We start from the raw sequence: 14,071 nt of genomic DNA, 5'->3' as shown, positions 1-14,071 counted from the left end.
TTTGATGAATCTTTTATAAATCTTCTTCTGTTTCTAAGCAAAAATGCCCCCCCCCAAAAAAAAAAAAAAAAAATTGAAGAATTATGACACTAAACTCAACATCTTTGGTCAGACAAAAAAAACCAAACAACAATCTGAATATGTTCACTAGGGCTTAAAGAAGAAGTGAACAATCAATTGATTAATCCTGCACATTGATAATGACACCAGGGCTGCAAAGTGGATGGTGGTGTGAATGTCTTTGCCCAGTTGATAACAATCACACCCACGTCACACCATGATTGGCCAAATGTTTGTAGGTGAGAGAGGAGCCAGGAACTGTACTTCCCTCTCTAGATCTCTTTTTTTTTCATTTCATTTATTCTGTAACTATTTGTGCCACTTTTAATGGCAACACTATGAGTGTCCCCCTGTACAGGCTGCACAGACAAGTGTGTCCTGTTAAATCTGACTTTAAACTACATCATGTCCTCACATCTCTATCACGGCTAGTTCTGAGGGATGCTCTTCAGTTTGTTACTTATGTTCTCTTAAGTTCACAAACACACACAAATAGAGTTGAACAGTGTTTGTCTATACAACACAAGCTTCTAAAGGTGGACTAGTTTTTGATGCATTTTTTCATCTTATACATACATTTTGATTTATATGTTTATCTGCCTTTTGTGGTGAGAAAAAAAATTTACAATTATTCCAGGAAAGATTCATCACAGAACAGACAGACAGGTGAACTAGTTATAAGTGAATTAGTTCCAAAACCCATAGAAACAATAACTGTGACCAAACTGCGACACAGCTGCAGCTTGAATCTTAACAGGTGTTAAAGACTGCACTTTGATGGCAACATTTTTAGATTTATAAAAAACTTTTAGTATTGTTCTCTCTACTATAAATTTTCAGATAATACTTACTGTGTCATAGTAGAGGTGTCCTGGGTTTATCTTAGTAAAATCTTTGTTGAGCACGAGTTTACACCAAGCACTGAATCTTATATGAGCTGTCAGACTGTAGTGAAATGGATACTGCTGGAAGCTGAACCCATTTTCCTAAAATAGTTTTTGACAATATATGTGTTACAGTATAAATCACAAAATATTGGCACCTTCATCTTATGTGTTGAAAAATAAGTGAGGTGCTACATGGCAGCACATCCATATGGATGATAAATCTGAAGGGGATGACAATATCCATCGACCCAGGCCTCCTCCGACCTGGCAGTCTGTCAATTTCCCTGAGTCTCTAAACAGAGAAGGCATCATTTACCCTTCTGTACTCTCCAAGCACTCCTCCATATTGATCTGCTGTGATGTTGAAAAACAATCGGAGATGTGCCACTCCGTAGTCAAAGTGATCAATAATGTGGGCTTGCTTTGTTTCGTTTAATGTGCCGTCAGAGCTGTCTTCTCTTTACTGCAGCTCGTGCGAGGTTCAAAGGATTTGGGTTTTTGGAAGGAAGGCCAAATTGGAGTTTATCAGAGTTGCTCATATTTGTTTGACTGTAAAGGTCGTAGTAATCTTTTCAAAAGTCAGCAGGAGAACGGAAATCTACTAACAAAACGTGTTCTTTCAGCTCTCTCGTCCATTTTTTACTCGTTTGTTTAAAAAAAGAAAACTTCATTTTTTACAGTTACCAGGACATATTTTCATCAAAATTTACATTTCTTTATTGCAGTGAAGAGTAATGAAAAATCAACGGAAGATTTAGCTAAGGCTAGCGATGGCTATCACACAGCTAGCTCTCGGTTGCTCTTGTGTGTAGTTATTGTAGTTTGGCTTGCTTTGTTGCTTCCTTTTGTGATTTTGTAATTAACCTGCTCCATTTTGCTTTTGCAGACGGACGGTCTCAGCAACGTTTTGTACTTGTATTTGAATATTCCCGAAAATATATGTATCAATTTTGTGTTTATTTGCTTGCTTTTTTTGTTTGTCAGGGTGGGACACAAATGAATTAATGCCATGAATTAGAATTAGCCTGTTGAAGAAATATCGCACAGGCAGAATATTTTCAGGGTTGTTATTATTATATTGAAGCTGTGGGCAAAACAGACCTTTACCGTATCTGCAATGTGTGTTATATATCCGGCCCAAAATCAGCCTCATGCACAGTATCTGTCTAATCCTGAATGACAGTCTAATGTATGAGAACTAAGCTCAGTTAACAGGGGAACATCTGAACTAAGGTATCACTCACTTCCTCGCACACACACACACACACACACACACACACACACACACACACCTGTGTCCGTGAGTGACAGACTCGCTGTGTTGAATTCCTGCCCACCTGCGTAAGGTGTGTGGCTGTGGGAAGGCAGACAGCTGTACAGAGCTCGGTGGTGACTGTTCTGCTCTGTAATCCTGGGTAAAGTCCCTGTGACGACCCGCGGCGGCTGCTTCAAAGACAGGATCTGTTTCACATGTTCCCTCAGGATCATTCACTGCTGTCACAACCAAACCAGCTGGTGTGTTGCTGAATACGAAAGGCAGGAACATTCAGCTGCATGTGAAATTGTTGGCCAGGTACAAAACAATTTAAGGTATAGCTTTTACTGTAATGGATGGAAAAAAAAAAAATGGAAAAGAGAGATGCAATAGAAAATTCAGGTGTGAAGAAAATGCCCTCAGGGACTCATGAAACACAAACACACCAGAAGAAGAGACCTAACAAAATAATAATAATAAATAGAATGGGCTGCTACAAATCAGAGATATAAAATAACTCAAATATGCTCTGAAAATGTGCTAAATATACAGTTAGAGTAACACAAGTATGGAGACTAACAGCAATATCTACCTTAGCAAACATTAGCCATCATGCTACAAGTCATCAGGCTAAGTAAAGCTGTAGCAGTGAGATCCTCGAGTGCACTAAACTGAGCAAGAGTCAGTTCTGTTTCTTATGAATTTAACTTAATGCTTAAAGTGAAACAATATGGACTTCTTTAAGTAACATAGTCCCTTTGCAATTTTCAGCCTAAACTGGTTAGTTAACAGTTATCGATGGGACAACATTTCCCGAAGAGCTTGAGAAATTCAATGTTTTAAACCGGTGCATGAATTTCCTCTGAAATTGTGAAATGTGTCCCTTTTATAAAGTTTTCTTTTTTTGTGTTTCTCGCAAAGGCGAATCCCCTGGCTGTTTCAGGTCAAACTGAATACACCAGGCATCTCAAGTTGTCCAAAAGGGCGTTACAGTCATTATCCCACAGGGGAACACAAAGCTTTGTCCCAGGATTGTACTGGATCTCTGAGAATACAATACATGTGACGAGCTACTGAGGAGCTGCTCTTCAAATGTGCTGTTAACTCACCTGGATGGAATGTCTCACACACACACACACACACACACACACACACATAAAACCTTGTCATTAAAGGCCATGGCAGAGTAAAGGATGAGTTAGATGCAGGGCCTTCTTTTTAAGTCATACTGAGAGACTCAAGTTCAGGAAAAGCTTTTACCCTTTCTGTTCTAAGGTACGTTATTTCCTGAAAATCCTCTTGTGCCTAGAAATAGCCAGAATTTTTACATGACAAGCACAGCCACGGTTCATTTTGGGATGAGTAGATGATGGGCAGAAAATGGGAAGTCATCAGCAGTAATGGTCACCATGGCTGAATATAGAAAAATAAGAGCTCTACCTCTTGTTGCACAAGGTTTGATGACATTTTCTTGACCACCTCTCAACCAACCACTCGGTTAAGCAGCTGTTTCAGAACATGGGGTATTTTAATTGAGTTTGAGGCTTGAAACGTAATATGCTAAATGTTATTAAATCAAGATTCTTATATACAAAGTATACGTGCTTTCCCTGGTTTCCCTGTTTTTGCAGAGGCTTCGACAGTTACATTAGCTCTGTTTTCTTTGTTAGCTAATGTTAATGTTATTTTTTTCTTCTACTGAAGTTAGCATGCTAACCAGCTAGCCCCCGTGCGTCTTGTCACTTTCTGATAGCTACTCACTGCAGCCTCCCTGTAGTCTGCCCTGAAGACACAGTGCAGCTCAGAGGGTGTGTTATCACCTCTTATATAAAGACAACGACAAGCTCTTGTCAGGTGACAGTCACCACTCATTCCTGGCAAGAAACCAAGTTCAGCAGCAAAGAAAACATTCAAATAGCCTCTTCAAGTGCAGATAAACTGTCAGAACTTCATGATATCTCTGACGTGAAGATGTTTCCCTGTTTTTTCCCCCTGCTGTTTATAAGTATGGTTTGTAAAATTAGACATGAGTGTACTGGAGAGTACAAACCATGAACATATTATTAGAACTGGATGTCAATATCAGGGATGAAGCCCATTCACTCCAATGAAAGTTATTCACCTTCCTGGTTTTCTTCTGTGAAGTCCATTGCACATACTACTTCGATTAGTCTCTGTTTTTCTGGCCCGGCCTTGTCCCATACACTTTACATACACACATACTTTACTGCTTTTCTAGGCTCTGAGGAAATTTAAGAAACATTTACATGTGTAATTTAAAGATAATAAAAAAACACAAAGAGAAATAAAGAAAAATACTTGATCTTGTTTATCAACTCGAGGTCTATGGGAAAAATTATTTTTAGGCTGTTTTAATTATTGATTTTTCAGTTGTGTGGTTGGCTACCTAGACAAAATGCTGCTGCAGCGTAATGCTGAGCCACACCTGGGGAATATGCTGGTGTGGACACACCCCTTATTCCATCAACAAAACATCTGATGAAAAAAATGTGACAGCAAGCGCTGGAAAACACTGCAGGAATTTGTGCTCAGCACCAAAGATGTCACCAAGAAAACAAACCCCTGCATATGCATACCATTTTAAAATGCTACACACAAACAAAGCACAGACACCAACCTGTGCACTTTGAGTCTGTGTGTTGTGTGAAAGCCAGTGGCAGGGCCATATTCTCAGCCATAACTGCAGGGCAGAGCTCTGTGGTGAGCTGGGTAAATATAGGGCACAGCAGCACTGTACATTATCACATGGGTGTGGCTACGGGTCTGCTGCTCGAAAAATGTTTTCAGTTGAGGAGTAGAGAAGGCACAGGCGTGGCAGGCATGCCTGCACAGGATCACTGCCTCATTGTGTGACATAGGCAAATGTGTGGATAATAATAAAAACTGTTTACCATTTTAAAGCTGACTCAGTAAAGCAGGAAAAGGTGAGAGCAACTTCCATGAAACCTAAGCTGCCTGTCTTATCATATTTAAACTTTTACTGCAGTGCATTATGGTTAAACAGTAGCCATTGTCTCTAATAAAACCTTACAGTTTTTCTGTGTTGGATGTTCAAAGGGAGAAATAGCAGTGTTTTACATGTGTTTTTTCCCTGTCAGGTTTTTTTTTTGAATGTGTTAACTGTGAGGGAAAAGGCCTCTTGGTTGGGAGAAGAAATGGAAGCGAACAAATTAACTTCAGATGGTTCCTGCTCAGTGGAAACTTTCTACACTCAAAAAAATAATTGTACCAAAAACGTTGACTTTAAGTATTTCAATTACATGAAGTTTTTCCATGTAATTTTATTAGGTAAGTTCAATGTAAGGGTCCCATTTAATTCAAAGTGTTTCTACCATGCTGAATCAGTGTGAATAAATTATATAAAGTTAATGCAAACGTACACATAAACCTTATGCGTTTATTCAGTTAAAGGTAAGATGTACTGTCACATAAACCTTGTGTTTATTCACTTAAAGGTAAGTTGAACTTTCACATAAAACTATGTGTTAAAGTATATATACAATAGTAATGCATTTCAAATATGTTATCCTATCTCCTGTTAAAATCACAAAGCAACACACAGCATAGATCTGACAACTTTATTGGCAGTAAATTCAAAATTAGAGTAACTTGCACATCGTTCAAAGACTCGTCACAGTATGTGTCTACCTCAACACAAAGACAAATAAGTACAAAAATCATGAACACTATTCAGACTCTGGGCACACCGGCCCAGTATGACACAGTATAGCATGAACTGTTTTTTTTTTTTTTAATTCAGCACCTTACAACTTTTAGGAACATTAATTATGTTTGACATTTTGCAATTAGAAAAAAGGCAAGGCTGTTAATACTACAGATTACAATGAAAGCAGTGGCCATTTCATTAGGTACACTTGTAGAATCTATTGCAAGTAAATACAACAGCTCTGCTGTAAATTCCAACTTGTGAAATTTAAAATGTTTCCGTTTTGGGTGTCCTTGATTATAGGAGGCATTATGCAAATATGCTTTGGAACAACATGTATTGGACTGCATTAGTGTGTACACATGTACCTAAAAAAATGGCCACGGAGCATATACTGCATTACACCAGGGGTTCAACCAAAAAATACATCCCATCGTGAATATACAAACACCACCATTTGAAAGTTCAATGCAGTTATCCTCAACTAATTTGAAAAAGGTAAAACCAAATTAATACAATAAATACAATAAATACATAACATTAAAAACTTACGTCCTAATTCCAAGGACTATCTTTTTAGCCTCACCACAAGAGAGGCCCAAGCAATAAGGATAAGGCATGGTAACACATGCAACAGTTACAAGGTGAAATAACAGCAGAACAGCAGTAATGAGCTAATGAGGGGTGGGGGTGGGAGCAATCATGATAGAACTGTGCGCATCCACATTGAAGGTAACTGTCCACCTGACCCCCAGGGATGCAGCTCCAACAAGCCAAATGTGGCTGGCTCAATTATCCAAGTGCTTGGACCTTTGGGGACAGTCTGTTACCATCCACGTTCATCAACACTTTCTGGAATCACTCAAATGTGAATTTGAGTTCTTGAGAATAGCTCAGGTTGAGTGTGTAGATGAGCCCAAAAAGCATGGCACATCCAGAGGAAATACTTCCCAGCTTGCATAGAAGTTCCACGCCCTCAATCACTACTCCGATATCCTCTCCATCATCAGCACCCTCTTTTTGGATCACGTAAAGCCCCATGGTGGTCTGTGCGATGTCTCTCTGAGCTTCCTCAATGTTGACGTTCTAATGGTGAAAAACAATTTGAGCATTTTGAAATAAACTGATAAAACATTGCAAGACTGAAAGCTCACAGTAAAATGCAATTAATGACCAAGTACTCCTTGATAAGAGTGTTGCTGTCCTCACTGAGATGATCACAAAGACCTCGTAGTACACAGTCCCTCTTGACTTGAGTCAACTGACATGAAAATATAGATAACTCAGATGCTTCTGGAGATGTTTGAGTTTTGTGAGTAGGGTATATATGACTCAAAAGACTGTTCCATAGTCTAAATGTGCATGGACAATTAGAATATGGGCAGAGATGCCTGAATCTGTTTCCATGATGGCCGTGTTTTAGCTTACAATGTTTAAGCAATCATACCTACTTGATACTGATTTTCCACCCTCCTTACATTCCCACACGCCCTGAACACATGTTCTACCTAAAAAAGAAAGAGTAAAAACAGATGAAAATGTAATTTAAGATAACATTTTAGGAGAAAACTATGGCTTAATTAAGCTTCAACAATTAACAATGCTATCACATGTACTCACCTAATTTGAGAGGTTGCCCATACAAAATGATCTTTGTTGATTTGGCCCTATGATGATGTGCCCTAAGTAATAGGGAAAATATTACATTGTTAGCTCCCAATTTGGATGAGAAGCATCTGCAGAAATGTGTGCATGTGTTTGTGTGAGTGTGTGAGCACATTATAGCCACAGTATGTAGCTGTATCAAGTCAAAATTCAACACTAATTGATAAAACAAAAGAAAATTAATAATTTAATATGTTAATATTCTTCTCAGAGTATTAATAACACCACCCACCTGAATTTAAATGGTTAAGTTAATCAATCACTTCATTTATACAGCGGCAAATCACAACTAAAACGGGATCCGCACCGCCGCCAATATTTTTGTGACCGCTCATCCCGCTTATTCGAACACTCGACTGTGCTGTTTGATTTAAAGGAGCCACTATCGAAAACAGTGTTGCTCATTCCTACACTCCATGTCATTGAACACAGCTGTTGGGCAACGAAAAGAGAATAATGAAAAACCTAAATTAACGCATTATGTCAAAAGTTTGGCAACTGCAAACGCAAATTAAACGTCAACTCAGTTTTTCTGTCAAGTTAGTTTGATTAGTTTGCATGTTTACCAAGTAGCCTTGGCTAGCACTACTTTATGCAGATATATGCAGATTAAATTACCATGTCTCCTCTGTAACATAAAGATTAGTTTGCATGTTGATACACAATGGGGTAATTCGCCACCATGATAATCAGCTTCTCCTAGCAAGCCACTGTAGGAACGAATGTGTGGTAGGAACAAGTGGCAACCCACCATGACGTCACCCATTGGTTTGTGAACTGCTGTTTTGAAGCCTCAAGTTTGCAATTTGGCAGTCGCCATCTTGATTTTTTGAAACCAGAAGAAACCATATTTGGAGAAGAGGGTGGAGCTGAGGAGGAGAGAGGGGTGGAGCTGACCTAAGAGCCGAGGTCACTATGCCCACCCGCCTACACTGGCTGTCTGACGGACCGTGAGAGGCTGCTCCGTGTGAATCCGAAATCAGTCATTTTCCATAAGTCAAGGTAAACTTTAGTACTAAGTGATAACTTACTTTTAATAGATAACTGCATGCATATCCACATGTTTTTAATTAATGGAGCTCAATATGAGCACAACACACTAACGCAGTACACTTCGTTAGTGTTAGTGTTCGTTACACTTGTGTTCCAGAAACACAAAAAATAATGTCAGTACCTTAACATTAGTTATATGCAGATTTTAGTTGGGTTTTTAACACATTTTAACATTTAACATAGAAAACGCTCACTGTCCTCTTATGTGATCCAGTTTGATGAAGTTTACTCGATTTGTTTACATTCCGTATGTAAAGAGCATACTTACATACTGTTTAATTCTTCTTATCAAATAAACTTTCAGTTTTAACAATTTCAGTTACAATTTACCTGAAAATAATGCTTCATGTTTATTGGGGCCAAGAATAATTTTTTTGAGTGTAGCTTCGCATTTAAACTAATATTTTGACTCCCATTCAGTCATTATAAATGTACCCTCTGTGTAATAGGATTTGGGGAAATCCATAGTGATCTGTTGATATGTGTTGACAAGATGCTGACATTTTGGGCCCATTCACAACCTTGTGGAGTAACAATACAGGAAGAGATAAGGCCTCAGGTGTGTTATGCAGTGTTGAGATCCAGACAAAACAGCATGGTAGGAAATCAGCTTATCTCTTGACATCTGACATTTCAGTTATTATGAGATCAAGAGAAGAAAGTGCCTGAGGCAAAATGTTACATTCAGCAGACAAGGAGTCATTTTGAAATGAGTTTCACATGCGATTAAAAAATAATTAAAAAGGATTATTGAAAATAATTTTCTGAGATGGAACATCACGATGCATAGTTCTCTAATATACAAGATTGTGGAAACAGGGGGAAATAGCTAGCCAGGCTCTGTCCAAAGGAAAAAGAAAACCCATATCTTAAAAATAACATAGGCAGATTTCTATAATGTTTAGACAGTGCCATGCTAGCTGTTCCCCTGTTTCCTGTGCTAAGTTTAGCTGAGACATGAAAGTGTTAACAATTCTCTCATCTAACTTTTGCCAAAAAAAAAAAAAAAAATCCCAAAATGTAAAACTGTCCTTTGTACAGTATTTGTGTAAATAGACTTACTTACTCTCCCATTCAGTTAGCTGTGTCCTGGCTTTAACTTCATATTTAATTGACAGATCGATTTTCACAATAACTCTCAGCAACACTGACATGTCCCAAAACGTGAAACTACTCATTTAAAGGTCCCAAGTTTTTTCTAGGTGCTATATAAATACTGTGAAAGTATCAAAACACTCAGTCCAGCATCACCCACAAACAGTCACCACCCTCAGCTATGCCCTCAGCACAGCCCACCTGGACCCGCTGACTTTTTTGTTAGTTTAACTTAACACAACACCAAGTGGTCATTCTGTCGCTGAGCTAGAGAGCTACATGACAGGAAAAATGTCGAGGAATCGCTGCACAGTTCTTGGCTGTCAGGAAGCCAATACATCATTCCAGCCTTCCCTAGGATAGCAATATTAGAGACCAGTGGCTAAAGTTTATTTTTTCTGAAAACCAGATTATTTCATTCAGAATTTGACAGTCTGCTTGGCTCATTTCAGCGTTGCCTGACGATCTCCATTTGCGTTTACTGGTGAGTTCTACCAAGTAGTAAAACTAGTACAGTAGTAGCCTTTAATCTGTTACCTGTGGTTGGCTTGGCCGTGCGTCACACAGGAAACAGTCAGCCAATCAGAAGAGAGGCTCAGAAACTGACACAAAACGGCCTGCTAGAGCTCCAGAGAGAAGCATGAGAGAGAAAACATATAAATCTATACTGAGATGGTTTTCATACTTAAACCCACAAATATGTCTTTTTATTGGATAATAAAACTTCAAATAAAAGACGGGAAAAGTGTAAAATATGGGACCTTTACCTGAAAATCTTCATGTGACATTGAACAAAAACAAGTTGGGTCATTAAATAGCCAAGACCCAAACACAGGAATGAAGTTACAGCACAAGTGAGGTCAGGCGGTTTTTCCACAGCAGTAAGCAATCAGCCTCTTTGATAGGTTATCTGACAGGTGTAACCCAAGGTAATAAGACCACCCTGTACAAAGTGCTGATTAGAGCCGCACGGCAGCCTACTCACAGTTTATGCGAGTGCATTTGATGTGCGTGCCTGTGTGTTTTTGCGTGCAGGTATCCCTTCAGTGACCTTCCATTTTCCTCTGCATCAAATCCAAACATTTAGCCAGGAGTCATGGCCTGCATGCTACAGCTACTATGCGATTTACTGCGCTGTGTATAGAGGATTTCCAAAACCATGCGATTCCATGATCTACAGTCATGATGTCATTCATGCAATAAAGACTGGCCTATAATCATTCTGGTCACTTCTTCTCTCTGCTATGAAATTCCACAGAGGAGGATGATATATCAGAAGCTGGACACGGCTGTAAATATAGAGACGCACAGGGTAGACCATCTGATAGGTACTTGCAGAACCCAAGGACAAAATAAAAATGACTAATGGTCTCCGACTTGGTGTTTGTGTGCATGCAGGAGTTTGGAAAATAGGAGCTTTTCAGATGTCTGACTCGATCAACGTGTCTACAATCTTCTGTTTGATTCTAGCTGCAGAAATCAATGGATTGGAGCACGAGGGACCTCAGGAAAACTTCGAAAACTCTTCAGATCTTCAGCAGTCTCACCACAGAATTATACCCCTATGAGCCTGAGCCTGACCCACTGAAACAGACAGGCAGCCTAAACAAACATGACCCCCCCCCCCCAACCACCACTACCACACACACACACACACACACTAACAACACTCACACACACCAGTGTCTGCTTTCTGAGCATATCACCATTCCAGGTCTACAGCGGAGGCCAAGAGAAAAGCTCCTGATTAAATAGTTTTGGAGCGTGCGTCGCTCCGGCTCAGGGAGCTCAGCAGCTTTGAAGGCAGTTTGCTGAGTTTTTGCCCGTTATCTGCCCTTGCGACTGAAGATAACGCAGTGAGACAGCGCTCAGAGACGATGTTTACAGTCAGTCAGTGGCACTGTCAGGGGGAATTCATGCTGAAGCAGAAACGCGGCCTAACGGACGGCAAATGGGTCGGTGAGGATTGGACAGATGCAGCTTGAAACCTGGATGTGTCTCTACCTGCTGCTGCCTTTGTGTAAACTTTGTATCGACTCATATCTATTCCTGTTTTCAACTGGATGTCTGTTAAAGGGTCAGTCCACCCACATCACAAAGAAACATTTTCTCACTTTGCTCTGGTAGTATAGAGGTATGCAGATAGTGCAGCTTTGATTTTATTGGACCAGGTTTTCAGATATGTGTCTCTGGCCCGATAAAGAGCCAGAATGATAACAACTTTCTCCTTTTTCACTGTTAATACTCACTAGACCTCCCTTATTTTAGATGCCCTGACACAATGGAGGTGAATGGGACTTCATTTGTCTTGCTTTACATTGGTAATGGCATTTAAAAACCCCAGCACTAATGTGTCTTTGTGTGTCGGCTGTTTTAAAGCTATAGCACCACAAAAATAAACCTGCACTGTATTGGTTTGGAGGAAGAAATCTTAGGAATGTATATCTTAAAACCTTGGAAAATAAAACCAAAACTATCTGCACAGCCAGATAGGAAGATGAGAGATTTTTGTTTTTATAATTTGGTTAATTTAAAGCCTCTGGCAGTATGAGAGTTTATGTATTTTCAGTGCATAATTTGATATATTTTTGTTTTCATTCTCAAAAATGAACATTATCTGAAAGCCCCTCCTAACAGCGTAGGAACTGGGGGATTGTATCTAACAATTTTCACACACAATCGCAATTGGCAACAATTGGCCAGGTGTGTGGAGATTTAAGTAGGCTTTGAACTTCTCTTTTTTATTCCGCAAACAACTCCTTCCATCACTTCTTGTGCGTACAGATAAGTGCAACACTATGAAGCCTTTGAGAAAAGATGCCTTTATCCTCATTTGAACGGTTGTGGCCTCTCACCCACTCTACCATGGCAGCACTTTCTCCCTGCCTTTAAGTATGGCCAATTGAAAACAGAACAATATGGCTTTAGAAGTGGCTGGACAGCACTTTGTACAAAGTAGTTTGTGTCAAGGACACTCAGGCCATCGGCTTCCCACTGCCTTCAGCATTAGATCACTGGAGCGAGTGGCCTCTGAGTACACCTCTGAAACATCAACCCCTCTCCACCAGCAATGTTGTGAAATAATGTGCTACTTTTCTGAGCAACATACCAGCACACTGGATGTATAACATATACACATAAACACTAACAATATTTACAGAAGCTGAAACCGTTTGAGACATATGAGAAGAGAAGTGATAAGTCAGTAAAGTCCCTTGTTGCTTTCTAACTCAAACCCCTCTGGAGCTGAAAGGTGTCGATACCTCGCCGCCTGTCTACTGACTTATTGAGCAGCAGCTCAATGCTCTGGATCTCCAAGTATGATGTATGGCCATACATGTGTGGGGTCCACAGGGACCTGAGAGATGACACTGGGGACGCGCAGCAGGCCCGGTGAGCTGGGCGCTGCAGTCAACAGGCATCACATGTCAGGGCATCAAGATGGATGGTAGAGATTTGCTGTGTGTCCAGAAGATGGAGCATAATTTAGCCCAGATGCTGGGTGACTCTCGTCACACTGACTGACTGGTTAGCTGCCTGCAGGTTGATGCTGTTTGCAGCCAGTTTATGGGTTACAGAACACACTTTTCACTGAGACAGTTTGAAATTTTCAGACAGATTTACAGTTTGTGATAACAGCCCTACTTTTCCAAACTCAAGGTTGCCGCTGCCAGAACGCTGTAAACAAACAGCTGCTGGTGAGTGATGGTGCAAGTAAGCACAACTTTTCCATCTCCAGAGTTTGGAGGACCTGGGCGTTCAGTCAGGGAAGGTCTAACAAAAGATGAAATATAGGAACCAATTTTTTTCTTGCTTTTGTTTTTGGATGAAACATGGGGGGAGAAAGAGGGGTATGACATACAGCGAAGGTCTCTGGATGGAACTGAACAAGGGCCACTGCTGCAATGTGGTATTCGCCCCTATATCTTGGCCCCTGCTGCACTGATTTTAACCTGTATTTTTCAAACAAACAGCTTTATGGATGTACACGGATGGATGTACTTAATCAGTGGAATAGCCTCTTTAAGTCATCTAGCTTGACCTCCCTTGAAAAGCCTGGATTGAACAAATGAGCCAACAAATGAAAAAGACCACTTGAAACAGGTTTTCTCTGGTGCTCTGCAGGAGAAATAACACGCTGTGCATCTATCAAGTTTCATCATTTTGCACAATGGTCTATAATTATACACTGGTATATGGTACATGGCATACATTACCCATCACTGGCTGAAAGCATGTTTAGGCCTGATTTCTGAGGCATTATGAAAAATGTAGTAAATAACAGGTATACATAAATGAATAAATGTAAATTACAACATATCCTGAAACACCAGAAATGCAGAGATGGGCATCTCACAACCACACTTC

This window comes from Trachinotus anak, unplaced genomic scaffold (assembly GCF_046630095.1).
Source record: "Trachinotus anak isolate AG129_WGS33_773 ecotype Australia unplaced genomic scaffold, CSIRO_AGI_Tana_v1 ptg000025l, whole genome shotgun sequence".
Lineage (NCBI taxonomy): Eukaryota > Metazoa > Chordata > Actinopteri > Carangiformes > Carangidae > Trachinotus > Trachinotus anak.
Note: the sequence above shows the minus strand (reverse complement) of the source record.